We start from the raw sequence: 14,924 nt of genomic DNA, 5'->3' as shown, positions 1-14,924 counted from the left end.
TTAATGATAATATAACATTTATATTTTTGGATGAGTATGAGCATGGCAAACTTAAACATGAAATATAATTGTAAAATCCCTGAAATGACTAAAACAAGAACTGTAGTTCTATGTAATGTTGCTTTTAGATGTATTACTTGAGCACATTTAAAATTCCGTAGCTTTGATGTTTAACCACTTTCACCGTGATGTCCCTGTTATAGGCATACCGGTGTGTTAAAATATTTTTGAGTAGGGCTTAAGTGGATAATTAAAATAAAAGGCAGCTATTGTAGACTTCTCTATTTTAAAAGTTGTAGCAGCTGCGCTCTAAAGAGATCTTTATAGGCTACCATGATCAGATATTTTTAACAAACCATATCTTATTTCTTACTACGGTATATTATGTTTTCATCCATCCATCCATCCATCTTCAACCACTTATCCGTAGTCGGGTCGCGGGGGCAACAGCTCCACCAGAGAGCTCCAGACTTCCCTCTCCAGAGCAACATTAGTGACTTCCTCCTGGGGGGCTCCCGAGACGTTCCAAGGCCAGTGAGTCGATGTGATTCCTCCATCTGCGCCTTGGGTCTGCCCCGGGGATCTCCTCCCAGTGGGACGTGCCTCGAGGACCTCCCTGTAGGGAGATGGCAATGAAGGACCGGGAAGTCTGGTGTAATATTGTGAAATCCACGATCTCGACTGCGGTCGAAAGATGATGATGATAGGGAGACACCCGAGAGGCATCCTAGCCAGATGCCCGAACCACCTAAGCTGGCTCCTTTCCAGACTCATTCTCATGCTTGGCTTCATTTTGTAAACCAGTTTCCCAATGAGTCCCATGTAACAGGCACAAAGTATTTTTTAATGGATTTGGATTTGTTTATTTACATTATGTGTGTACCGTATTTACATGTAATGTCTTCATATGTTGTCATTGTTATTTCGTGTAAGAGATGCCTTAATTAATAATCTATAAAGCCATTGTGCATTTAAACTTGACAACTAGAAAGACGTGTATAGTGGGGAATAGTGTGATATAGCACACTGTTTCTCTGCTCCCAGGAAAAAAATGATTTGGTATTTTGTACCAAAACAATTATTTGGTATTTGGTACCAAACACAAATGTCCTGGGAGCAGAGAAACGGTGTGCGGACATCCCTTCCTTTTCATTGTACGTATATTTTTGACCAGCACCTGTAGAATTTCTGGAGATGTGCGTGTTTCCTTTTGGATCCCATCTCGAATAGTGATATAGCTCCACTGAATCAGTCTATCCAAATTCCATATAAATGAATCCATCTGCAGTAATAAGTAGCAATTCAGGTAAATCAGTTCCTGCCTTTTGTAAGAATACATTTTTTTGTGATGATGCAAATGTTTTACTTCAGTCAATGTCTACCAATAATGATTAAATCACAGTAATTGTTCAACTCTGGTTATACTGGGCACTGAAATGTGGCCATTTGTTAGGAAATAAACTGCTGAGAAGAAATTGCTTAATAGTCTGGGATTAATTGGAAAACATTTATCTCATCTGCAACTCACTGTCTACCAGGACCGTTTTCTTATTCCTGGCATTTCAATATAATTGCATGTTCTTTCCTTGACTTAAGTAGGCCAGTTTAAATTATTATAGGGTACGGTGGAGTGGAGGTGGAGGGTTAATGCATTTAGACTTGAGGACGATTCTACAAATTGTCTTCTAAATCCTGACAGTTTTCTGAAAAACCTCATGTTTCTATGTCAGTGGTGCTCAAACTATTTCATGTCAAGGACCACGACAATTATATGTAATCGGCCGCCGACCCCAATCTGAAAATATATAGTTCCAGGGACCTCCCAGAAGCAAAGATTTGAGTTAAAAACGTTGGCTCTGAAAGAATATATATTCAATGGTTTTCACGGTTTAAAAAAATAGCAGATCTTCAAGCTCGTAGCGCGGCACTCTGTGCCACCCTATGAGCTTGTAGATCTGCTATTTTCAATAGCTAACGTATAACATAATGCTTTAAACACCAAAAGGGGTTCCCGCCCGAAATGGGTTAATGCATTTGTGAAAGCAGTGGAGATCTGGGTCAATCTGTAATTCTGTATTACTAGAAGAAGACACAAACAGGGCTGGACTGGGTCAAACATTTGGCCCAGACCAGTGTTGATTTCGTCGACTACCTTTTCCCAACGACGAAAACGAAATGGAAACTACATACTGGCGATTTCGTCAACGAATAAAAACTAGACTAAAATGTTATAGGAAGGGACTAGTGGACAAGAGATCCAGTATAAGTCATTTTACAATTAGTTGCATGCTGAAAATAGCCGATATAGAAGCTCACAACGCGTTACGCTGCGACGCCTTGTGAGCTTGCAGATCGGCTATTTTCAGCAAGTATAAAAACAGCCATTACGACGGCATCAAGGCCCGCCAAAACACATTTTGTTCGACTAAATTTTGTTCGATTTAGTCTACTAAAATCGCATGACATTTAGTCGACTAAAACTACTTACTTACTTACTCCTCTTCGTCCCCTATATGGGACATAAGGCTTCAATGAGCGCTCTCCATTTTATCCGATCCCTGGCAGCACTATTGTTACAGAAACTACGACTAAAACTAGACTTAACACTGAAACATTCCAGGTGACTAAAATGTGACTAAAACTAAAATCTAAATCTGCTGCCAAAAACAACACTGGCCCAGACTGGCACGCAAACGTCAGACGCTCTACCGCCTCAACCCGTCGAGCCACACAAACAAACAAGCCCTGATAATACCACCACTTTGACTGAAAAACATCCTCATCCATTTAATGACAATTACCGTAATGATCTGGGAAAACATGCAGTTACAGTATACTGTTGGACATTCAGCAAAGAAAAGAGCTGTTCCAAGGAATATAGACAGGGAGCATTTCAGGTCATTCACTCCTATATTCCTCCCAAGTGAAAAAACATTGTTCTAATTTGTACCTGCCCACGGCAGTACAGATACAAACCGGTGTGTGTGTGTGTGTGTGTGTGTGTGTGTTTGTGTGTGCGTGTGTGCGTGCGGTCAGAGTATACCAGCAACTGGAAGGTTAGGTTTCTCTAGCGACACAATGATGGGCTTTTGTCTTGTCCCTCGAGGACATGTGGCCCAATGTGTCTAGGTGAACCCAGCCAGTGAACCAACCCAGCCAGTGAAGCCAACAGCATTATTCAGACACACACCCTGTTCTTGAATTACTAAGCTTGTAATGGAAGTAAACATGTGTCTATAGAACCAAGAATGGTTATTAAGATAGATCAATGGTGAGGTTGGAGATCACAGTGACATGGAGTGGGCTAAGTGTGTGTAAGCATAGAGTAGGTGTAATGTTAGTCTACTACTGACTGATTGTCAGATGCCTAGTTCCAGCGTTTGCGGTTGGGCCTTCTGGCTGTGTCATGAGACGATGAAACACCTGTGAGGGGAGAGTCTGTCTTGTATGTAAGGGTTAGGTTTAATGTTGCCCACTTTCAGTTTTAAAATACCCTATAATATTTTTATTATACATATCTTTTTGGAAAACAAATGAGACTGATTTGGTTATAATATCCCCATTGAATGGAAATGCTGTTGAACTGCAACACACTGTGATAAATGGTAAATGGTGCATTTATATAGCGCCTTTATCCAAGGCGCTTTACAGAGATCGTGCATTACATTCACCCATTCACACACACATTCATACACCAATGGCAGCGGAAACCATGCAAGGCACCAACCAGCACATCAGGAGCAATTAGGGGTTCAGTGTCTTGCTCAAGGACACTTCGACAGTAACTCTGGGGGAGCCCGGGTTCGAACTGGCAACCTTGCGGTTACCATCCAGGCACTGTACCCCTGAGCCACCGCCGCCGCCACTGTGCATTTGTGCAGTGCAGTCCTTTATAATGTACAGATAATTTGCCAGCATCCCAGTTCATAGGAATTCTAGGAAGTCTAACCCCTCTATTTCCTTTTCATTCCTGTGAATGTCCACATAGTATTCCCTTTAATTCCCATGTAGAATTTCCACCATTGAATACAATCCAAATGTTACACGCCAAAATGTGATTACATTTGCTAACAATGTCCCAGCCTTTGCAGTCAAGTGCTACATTCAAGGCTGAATAACAAACAAGCTTGCACACCACTGTCTTCTGGGAGTGCTAGGAATCGTATACTCTTATATTATATATATATATATATATATATTTGTCTTTAAAAACATGACAAATATCCTGGACACACACAACACAAGTCATCTCTGCACTTTATCACAGACAATTCAGTCTAGTCCCAAACGTTATGAAAGAAAAGGACAACACAGGAAAAACACATAGATAGACCCCATGGTCAATTGCTTTGATATGTTCTTCAAGAATCATGACACGATCACTGTCACCTCCTTTAGTTTAGTTTCGTTTATTTGCACATTATGTACATAATAACAACAATATGGTAAAATAAAAATAAATACAGAAAGCAAATATTTCAATAAGAAACAAGATTAGTTACATACATGATGTGCTGGAAGTGCCAAAAAAACCAAAGGGGCTTATCGGAGTGGCCTTCCTATAGAAGCTACCAGTTGAGCTTAAATAACAGAAATATATGAATAATATTGGTAAGCCTAAAGATATAAAAAAACTAGGCCCCATCGTTTTAGTCTTGCAAATCTATTGCGCAGCCATCTCTGCAGTTCTGGGAATATCTGGTAAATATGTATGGGGCTATGAAAATGAGTAACTACTTGTGCATTGCATCCCGTCACTGTGGCATGTCATGAATGACTTTGTTGAAGCTATGATTTCCATGCATGAGCTCCAGCATTGTGTGAGCTCATCCTTGTTGAAACCAGAGCCCTATATAGTGAGCTTAATGTATTGGTATTCCTATCCTACCAATCACTGGTGAGATGCTGCTGGCATACAAGCGTTGCATTTAGAGCTGGGACTCGATTAAAAAAAATAATCTAATTAATCAGAGGCTTTGCGATTAATTAATCTAGATTAATCGCATTTTAATGTTTTTTGGTATCCCAGTGAATCAATGAATAGTGACTACAGGATACCACTCATTTTCAACATTTTACTGTCATTAATATACCTGTTGTGGAAATTATAATAAAAAGTCACCCCATTCTGTGTTGCCTAGAACTGGAGGTCTGAAAAAAAATTTGTAACAGTACATCTCAGTGACATCACAAAGCTGTACTTACTTCATATTGTTACTGTTTTTTGTCAGACCTCCAGTTCTAGGCAACACAAGCTTTAAGCTTCTGCCTATGCCTTTTCCATCACCTAAAAGTAAACTGTTTTTGTGTAATGTCTCCCTCTCTAAAGATCGAAATAAACTATTCATTCATTCATCTAAATGGGCCCAGCGGTCTTCAGGATCATCACCAACAAGTAGACAACATTACTTGTTAATTTGGGATTTGCTGAGAGGGAGAAGAATACATGTAGAGATCATAACTACATTTGAATGTCACTTTGATAAGTTGCCATTTCAGTGTGTAACCTTGGGCTGGATACATGTGTGTGCATAGCCAGTTGGGAAATGTCCCTCGTGGGCTACTGTTGAGATACAGGCCAGAGCTCCTCCCACTTCCTGCTTCCTAAATGTTTGAGAAGCCCCTGACTGCAGCTTGCAGATCGGGGAGGAGCTGATGGTGGGCGGAGTTAAACAGTGATTGTGGGTGTAGTTAAACCATCAACCCCTCCCATTCTGGGCAGGGTCGAACCATTTAAAAGTTCCCCCGCGGGCGTCCTACTGTTTCCGGGTACTACTAGCACTGACCCCATGAGTCGAAGCAGCAGTCAAACAACTTCAGCAAACAGCAGTTACTATTCTTACTTACAGTTACTATTCTGTCCCTATCGGCTTCGTAACTCGGACGGCGCTGAGTCGGGTCTGACGGCCTTCGCACCGCTCGGCACGGCGACTCGCTCGGCTAGCGCCTCGCTCGGCGGTGCCTCACGGGGCTCATGGCCGCCAGACACGGCGCGCCTCCGTACTTATGGGAGGGGTTGATGGTTTAACTCCTCCCACCATCAGCTCCGCCCCGATCTGCAAGCTGCAGTCAGGGGTACTAGAAATGTTTGGCCCACTATAAAAAGTGGGCCAAACATCAATTCAACTTGTGACAATGTGACAGGTTCTCTGACTGTGCAATGCCCTGGGCCCTACTCTAGTTTAAAAAAAAATCCCTTTCTGGCCAAAAAGTACAGTGTGGTGTGTTATAACATAATATCCACATACATGTTTATACTCAGAGTGCGTCCACTAAGGAAAGTAGGCTTTCTTATAACACAAGATGCCTTTCTATTGGTGAGTAGGTAAAACATTCCTTATATTTCCACAACAGAGAGGCTGGTCTGCATTTCATGTGATTGCGGGAAGACGTACAGTCCCATAGCTCTAATGAAGGCATTAGAGCTATGGACCAGTGACTCTGCGCCTCTGTGTTGTCCTTCCACATGGGTTGTGTTCAATACTCAGAGGAAAATGTCATGTTTGTTTTATACTGTGTATGATTTGATTATTTTGTAGACACTGACCGCCACTGCTGTTTTGTTAGGTTTGGTTTTGTTGATTTATATTGATTTCAGTTATTGTCTCCACCAGTAGGCCGTGTGGTGAGGTCCCTTTTCGTTCAGGTCCGTTCCCACGGAAGGGGGACTACACAATTTTTTCTCCATAAAAGAGATTTATAGGTAGACAGTCTAAATAAAAAAGTTCTACTCGTCCGACGCTGCAGTTATTTTATAATCCGCGATCTAAGACGGGACTATTTCTTACAAGGCGTAATAATATGTGCAAGGGGAGTGGTGTGGTTTTGGTCACGTGGACCAATCGCGTAGCCGCTTTATTCCCTTGAGTATGCGCGTAACGTCTTCGTATGCGGAAGAACTTTTTGTTGTCCATAGCAACCTAGCAACTCACTGTTGCGACGCTGTTTTCATTCTCTAAACTGGGAAAATGGGAAAGAGCCGTTGTGCGATTGACTGTACAAACAGATTAAAAAAGAACTCGGAGCTATCCTTTTACAGACTGCCGAAATGTAAAGAAAAAAGAAGTAAATGGATCGCTGCACTTCGCCGATGTAGTCATGTTTCAGGGCTACATGGATTTGCGGGTGCCACTTTCACTTTGTGTCAGGTATGTTGCTTTTTTTGTAAAACCATACGTTCAATGTAAAAGGGCCTTTTCACACAATGTCCCGTTTTAAACGAACCTAACGGAGTTCTCTTCTTGTGGACCAAGAAGTGGATTAACATAGTCCGTTAATTCCCCTGAAAGAGATCTGGTCAGGAGTAATTACTCATCAACATGTTACGTGAGTCCGTGGAAAGACTTTAATGTTAATGTTCTTATTGATCAACACACCCTGCAGTTACTGAATGTTAAGTCTCCATGGTTTCCCTCAGAATATCGTATGACACTGATTTATATGACACATTAAGAGTCCACTGATAACCACTACAGTGGTTTAATATCAAACTTTTTTTTTTTTTTTTTTCAAGGACCCACATAACGTTTGATTGTTATTGCACAAATGGACTTACTCTGAGAGTGTACGAATGGAACCAAATGGACCCATAGTGTCAGAGTTACAGACCTGCATGTGTCCATTTGTACACTCAGGCTGTAAGGGTCCATTTGGTTCCATCTCTCAGAGTTACAGACCTGTAAGGTCCATTTGGTTCCTAAGAAGGGTCCATTTGGGGTCCAATGGGGTCCATTGGTTCCATTTGTACACAGTTACAGACATGCAGGCTAATCCTCTCTCACTCTAATGCCAGACTGGCATTAGAGTGAGACACTGGCATTGCCAGTGTGTGCCAGTGGTCACCCTTAGCACCCGTGGTTAAAGCTGCCTACCCCTGCTCTACACCAACAATGTTGTGAGCTTGTAGATCTGCTATTTTCTGCAAATGTTCCCTCCAGAATAGGGATGCTATTGTTCCAGTGGTTAATGTAAAAAAATAATCTCACAATGATTTGGCAGCCCTGTCCCGGATGAGTTTGTTTTGAGGCTGATGTCTGAAACAGGACATATGTGAAAACACCCCATATATGTAAACAAATTAATATCATATTTCTAGTAAATGTTTTTGTTGTTTTTGTTATTTAAGGGGAAAAGAGTGATGATCCTCTACATCCTGACTACGTGCCAAGGTTATTTGGTTTCACCTCCATCACTGATCGAAGTACAGCAGAGGTACAGACTGTTGTTGAAGTCCCAGGCATTGGGGTCCAGACAGAGGAAACACAAAATGACATTGCCTCATTACATGAACAGATTAAATCTTTAAATGCTGAATGTCAATCACAGGGATAAAGTCAACAAATTAGAAAGTGAGTTGAAACATCGTACTCTTGATCCTTCAGAATTTGATGACAGCAAAATGAAATTCTTCACAGGACTTTCATGTTGTTGTTTTAACCTTGACCAGTCAACTTTCAACACACTGAGCAAATATGTGTGCTACCTGTATGGCCAATCATCTGCCAAAAACGTGAATGATGCAAGGTACAAATCATTCTGTACGGCATCATCAGCTTTGCCAGAACTGTCCATTCCCCCAACAAGTGATGCTCTCCACCAACATTGCAAAAGGGCAAACTACCAAGCAGCAGTGATGAGACGTTCTCTGACTAGTAGGATGTGTGCTCCTTCACCCATTGGCAGTGGATGGGGCATGGAGGATGGGGAGTTAACAGTAACATGGATGACTAGAAATCCTGCCCCTGATAGTGTGTTGCAGGTAGTCCACTGTAATTGTAAAAAAAAAAGCAAATGTGAGACTGAAAGATGTTCATGTATGTCTGCAAAACTGTCTTGCACTGATTTATGTCACTGCCAGGACTGTGAAAATGTGTCAAAAGAAACAGAAGAAAGAGGTACATGGGATGATGACTGATGAAAGTGATAGGGATGAGTAACCCAAGATGTTACCATGTAGGCCTACTACTTGTTTTGTTCAGGAATTATTAAGATGTTAAAGAATTGCCACACTACCTACATCCATTTAAATGCAATGCATAAATGCAAACAGCACAGACTACTTACACAGCCAACAGAAGGTTTTATTGTGAGGCATTTGTATGCTATTTTGTATTTTCATATATTTTCTTGGCAGGGGGGGGGGGGGGGGGTGTACAAATGACAGATGCTGTGACACTTTGCGGTACTTGTAAATAAATAAATGTTTCATACAATTATGTTGTAATCATTCTGACCTCTAGTACCTAATTTTTAGTCTTGTGCGTTTTTTGCATTATTGCAATTTAGGGGGCGTGGTAACATTTGGATAGATTTTCTGCCATTTTGGTCCAAGGTGCCCTGATTTTCTTTTCTACCTTTCATTACACAGTAGGATGAGACATTTTCTATGTATGAAACATAAGCTCTTGGCACAATTTACTGTGTAGGTTTCATTGTACTGTGTGGCAAACACTTAAGTTGAAGCATATTCTTTAACAAATATGCTACATTTCATGATATAAATTCACATATGAGTAAACTAAAGGCACCAATACTTATGTCAGATGTTATGTATATGCATTTGACATTTGAGAAAAAAAAAGTGTTGCCAAAAACACATTTTACAAGCAAAAACAGCAGCACACGATTTTCGTTTTTTGGTTATAAACTGTTTATACATTTATGGCTATAAAAAAAAAACAGCAGGTTTTTATGAGTAGAACTTTTTACCCAAAGTCTAGAAGGGTATTATCTATGAAAAAATGCATTGAATGCGTAGTTCGCTTGACATGGGAACGAAACTCATTTTCTAAGCACTTTTTCATGGGTCCCAACACGGCCTACAGGCCGAAGGCATGGGGAGAGAGCAGGGGGGCAGTCAGCCAGATATTTCGTGAAGCCTCATTTGAAATCGGTAGTTCATATAATGGCCTGTTGTGGCGCTGGACTGGACCCAAAAAGCCCCATAGCTCCATAGAGGCCCATGTATTTTGGCCCAACTTCACCTAGACTGTATTACCTTAATAAACATGGTCATGAATACTTTCTTCTTCCAGTCACTAGTTTAAAGTCTCATTTCTAATGTCATAATATTCTTTTTGGAAAATTATGGTCCCATTAATTAAAAAAATGACCATAAAGTCGCGTATGTTCTGAGGGGCGTGGCTACCGTTACAGTCTATGATCGGGATTCCCCTCCCACTCAAGAGTCTTCTCCTCCCACTCGAGTCAAAATAAAAACCAACGGAGAAGAAGGGGGGAAGTCCCGCCTCGTTGTCTGGGCAGCCAATGACCAGCTGGTACAAAACGGAGCCAGCCAATGGCCAGCTGGTACCAAAAGATGGCGACTTACATCAGGAATTAGCATATCATTACAGGCTTCATTTTACGTTCATGTTAGACCCGGGGAACGCTTTGTCCATATTTTTTACAGTCTATGGGAGAGAGTAGCTCTGGTCCATAGCTCTAATGAGTAATGCAACGCATTAGAGCTATGGACCAGAGCTAGGGAGAGAGTATGTGTTTTCACTCAGTCAGTCCATCCGTCTGTGTGTCCGTCTGTGGTCAGCGAATCTCTGGCATCATTAATCTTGAATCTCCAAGCTTACAACACATGCAAGCTTGTAGATCTGCTATTTTTGAAAAATGTTTGAAAATGTATGGACATTTATCAACATGGAAACGACTATCTCAAATACCGTTAATTGTGACATATCTAGTAACCATTTACCATTATTAGCATAAAACCAGCCAAGTGCACTTTATAAATGTAACTTCCTTTAAAAACAAACAAAAAAGATAATTCATTAATAATTTCATGCTTTCTAATCAGAATGATATCAAGAACTAACCTACTGGTACAAACCTCAATACCACAGAATATAAAACTGCTACCAACGATCCAAAAGGAAATCTGACACTGATAAACAAGAACTGGATTATTTTAATTGCTCAGTCTATAAACAAAATGAAACCTGTTGCACCGGTCTGTTCTCTCAGTCTGGCATGCCAACCTCAAAGCTAACCAGCGTTCTATCACAGTCGTTTTATAGTCTGTCAACATCGGAATAACAAATCCAGTGTCTGTATTGTTTGCTTATCGCCCTAGGACATACAGTTACAGTATCTCACACGACAAACACATAATGTTGCCTAATAGGATGGTACTTCATAGGAGAAGCAAGGTATATTCAGTGATTTCACTCAAAAAACCTTAGGTTTCGTTTTTGGCTGTGGGACCCAGCCTTTCGTCCAATCAGGATAGAGAGTCAAAAACGAAACCTAAGGTTTTTTGACCCCCAGGGGTTAACTGGGGACAGGGAGGAACTCCTTATATGGCCAGCACACTCTATAGTAGGGAGGATTATCACAACAAAACAAAAAAAATAAGTGATATTTGAATTAAGTGAAATCACTGAATATACCTTTAATATACGAGTCCCTTGCTAGATAAAAGTTAATTTCAAGCATTATGCCGTTTTCTGCTTGGAAATCCGCTATTTTCAGTGGGCTGCAGTAACGTACGGAGAGTATACAGGCCTATAGCCCAAACCCGTTTTGGGCGGGAACCCCTTTTGGTGTTTGCTTTAGCTATTGAAAAATAGCAGATCTACAAGCTCGTAGGTCTGCTATTTTTTTTAAACGACTGACATGGAAACATAGCTTTTTCTGAAAACTGTCAGCATGTAGAAGACATTTTTTTTTTAATCTGATCTCGGGTCAAAATGGGTGGACATGGCACATACTGTACTATGCACAGAGAAAGGCAGTGTGCAAAGAGTCGACAGTATCTGTAGTTTCCTTGACCCGTGGGCCACTTTTATCTGTCATTCTGGTCCAGGAATATAAAAAGGCAAAGCTATGTAAAAGCCAGTCTCCCCCACATGATGTGCCTATAGGCTAGTCGTGTTAACCCAAGCATTAAAAGGCCTGGCTGTAGAACACCTTCACGGAGGTGTGCCACGCACGTACTGTACGTGGAAAGGTTGGCCATCTGGCGAGAGTCCCAGAGTGTGTGTACAGTATCACACGCTTGGCTCAGAACATGTCCTCATCAGGGATTAACTGTATCTTGTCGGAGACATTTAAAGAGCAACGTGGCATCGTCCAGCCAAGAACTAAAATGTAGGTTCACCTGAGGGCTGTTTCTATCATTCCCTTACATAAGCATACTCGTACTACTACGACACTAATATGATATGCCATTTTCACCAAACGATTCGCATATCTGTCCGTTTTCCTAGTGTGCCAAGTATAGGGATGCTAGGGTTCATGTGGTTAAAGGACCACTTCACCACTTTTCAACCTATCTTCATATAATGGGTCCTCACTAATAATCTTGAAAAAAATGGCGCAATCTTTTTCTACTCAGTCTGTGTCTCATATAGGAGGGCCCTCAGGGCCGTGGGCAGTTCAGAAACCGTCTTCCAGTGACATCATCGATGGGGAATACAAGCTAATAAAAACTGCAGGCTTTCTAGTCCTGGAAAGTTGCAATGCGAAAATGGAAGCCATCGTTCTCACGATAATGAAAATCTAAACATTTTTGTAAAACAATCTTGTTTAAAAATGTTTAATGTTTAATGATGATGTCACTGGAAGACGGTTTCTAAACTGCCCACAGCCCCCCTATGAGACACAGACTGAGTAGAACAAAATCGTGCCATTTTATCATGATTATTAGTGAGGACCTATTATATGAAGATAGGTTGAAAAGTGGTGAAGTGGTCCTTTAAGCACTGTTTAAAGGTGGATGTTTTCCTCTTTTCTTGTGAAATAAACTAGAAATATATATAAAAAGTGGATTGATTTGCCCGTGAATCACGTTTTAAAGCACTAAAAGGCCATTTAATGTGTGGTTTATATATACATTAAATAATTACAATACCCACATCTAACTATCTAACTATAAATGCAAGTCTCTGTGTGTACGTCTGTACGGCTGTAATCCACGTAACTCGAGAACCGTTTGTCCCACCGACTTCAAATTTGTCACACGCGTTCAACACCACCACAGGGAGTGCAGTGCCCGGTGTCCAGTCGGTTGGACCCACGGTTGTCCAGAACCGCCCCAAAAAGTCCTCATATATGGAGCTGGCCTGTTCTGACCTCACAACGCTCCATATTTGGGCATGTCTGACACAGAACTCCATATATAGGAATAAAGGGACATACATACAGAAATCTGACATCATTCTGACGTCTGGCATAAAAGGGACACAGACATAATATCTGGGTGGGGCATTCATTTCCAACTTGCATCATTCCAAGTAGGCCAGTGCCCAATGGGCACCTCCGTAGTGGCACCACAGGCAGCTCTCTAGTTTCATAATTCCCCATAATAAATACAGGCAGAATAAGCCCCCCCAATATAAAGAAATAAGTATAGGTATAAATTACTGCAGAAAATACTTTGGGAAATATTTTCACGATAGAATGTCATGGAAACAAAAGGGTTGGAAACGTGAAATCAAAGGGGATTAACATAGAAATACACGTGACCGGGTGCTTGAAATACCACCTCTTATCTTGATGACACAACTCTGTCTTCAGCTCACAGGCACAGTGTAGCATGTTGAATTCTTCTTATGGGCACCTGCCAAATCTACTCCTCCATATTAATGATGGGGAACATTTTTTCTTACTGATGACACAGCTTTTTTTATGGGGTGGAACCACGCGCTGAACCAACTATTTCATATTTGGGAGGTAATGTCCCATGGTACCATTATGGTTTCAAGTTTAGCCACAAGATTAAGCCATTATATACGGGAACCCATTTTGGTGTTAGCATCACGTTATGCTTTAGCTATTTAAAAATAGCAGATCTACAAGCTCATATCACGCCACCGAGTGGCGCGATACGAGCTTGTAGGTCTGCTATTTTTGAAAAATCGAAGAAACGACTGACATTTTTAGAATCTGATCTCAGGTCAGAATGGGTTAATCAGACCAGTGTGTGTCCAGTGGAAACCTCGTATGAATCTGATCTCAGGTCAGAATGGATTAAGCCCCGGCCTGCAGTGTCAAAACACTGACTATGACCGTTTGTTTTGGATTCTTGGGGAAGAAAAAATATATATATATTAAACAAAAACAAGGAAAACATAGGCCTGGTTCCTATAGACAGGGATTAGATTTGTCCAGTACCAAACAATGGCTTTCAATGGATATTGCTTTGATCTCTCTCTGGCTTGAAATTAATTTTCCGTTTGAGACGATAGGCTTTGGACTTTTGGAGAAACTGTTCCATTTGCCTGCATTTCTAAAACTGGGATTCTGAAGAAATAAAGGTCATTGGCTTGAAGATACATTCATGATTTCAAATTAATTACATTTCAGGTGGTTCAGAAGTCTCTTTCCATACAGTAGATTATGTTCATAGCCAGTAGTTGCCACTAGTACCAACTAGCTGAAAGTTGGGCTCCAGCCTCCATAACAGCTGCATGTATCTGGTTAATGCATTGTTGATCTTAAAATAATATATATCGTTCAATATTGTATAATCAAAGTTATCTAAAATGAGGGAGTATACGGTCTACATTTTTCAAGCCTCAGCAGGAGTTGAGCTTTCCTGCTCAGTGCAACACCACCACATCCACCAGTAATCGACTCCTCCTACATTTAAACCATTTACAATCTGCCCAATGTTTCTAAACTTTTAATGAGATCAATGAAGTTGTTCTTTGAAACGGCACTTATTAACCAAACAACCATTAATTAATTAACACCCATCTCATAATGAGGCAAGACAATTACAAGTTGGCAATCTGGGTATTAGCAAAGGACACCTTTGTGTCATCTTTTCCTTTGAATTTGCAGTCAACAGTTAATCTGAGTTCCCAGAAGTTTTATTTTTCGCCACTAGTCAACAGTAACACATGCACAGTCTGTCTCGAGTGCCTCCACTCATGCACACAAGACAATTCACTTTGTAAAAACACAGT

Source organism: Protomyctophum parallelum (assembly GCF_964188405.1).
Source record: "Protomyctophum parallelum genome assembly, chromosome: 19".
Taxonomy (NCBI): domain Eukaryota; kingdom Metazoa; phylum Chordata; class Actinopteri; order Myctophiformes; family Myctophidae; genus Protomyctophum; species Protomyctophum parallelum.
The sequence above is the reverse complement of the archived record's forward strand: the minus strand, read 5'-3'. Positions refer to the sequence as shown.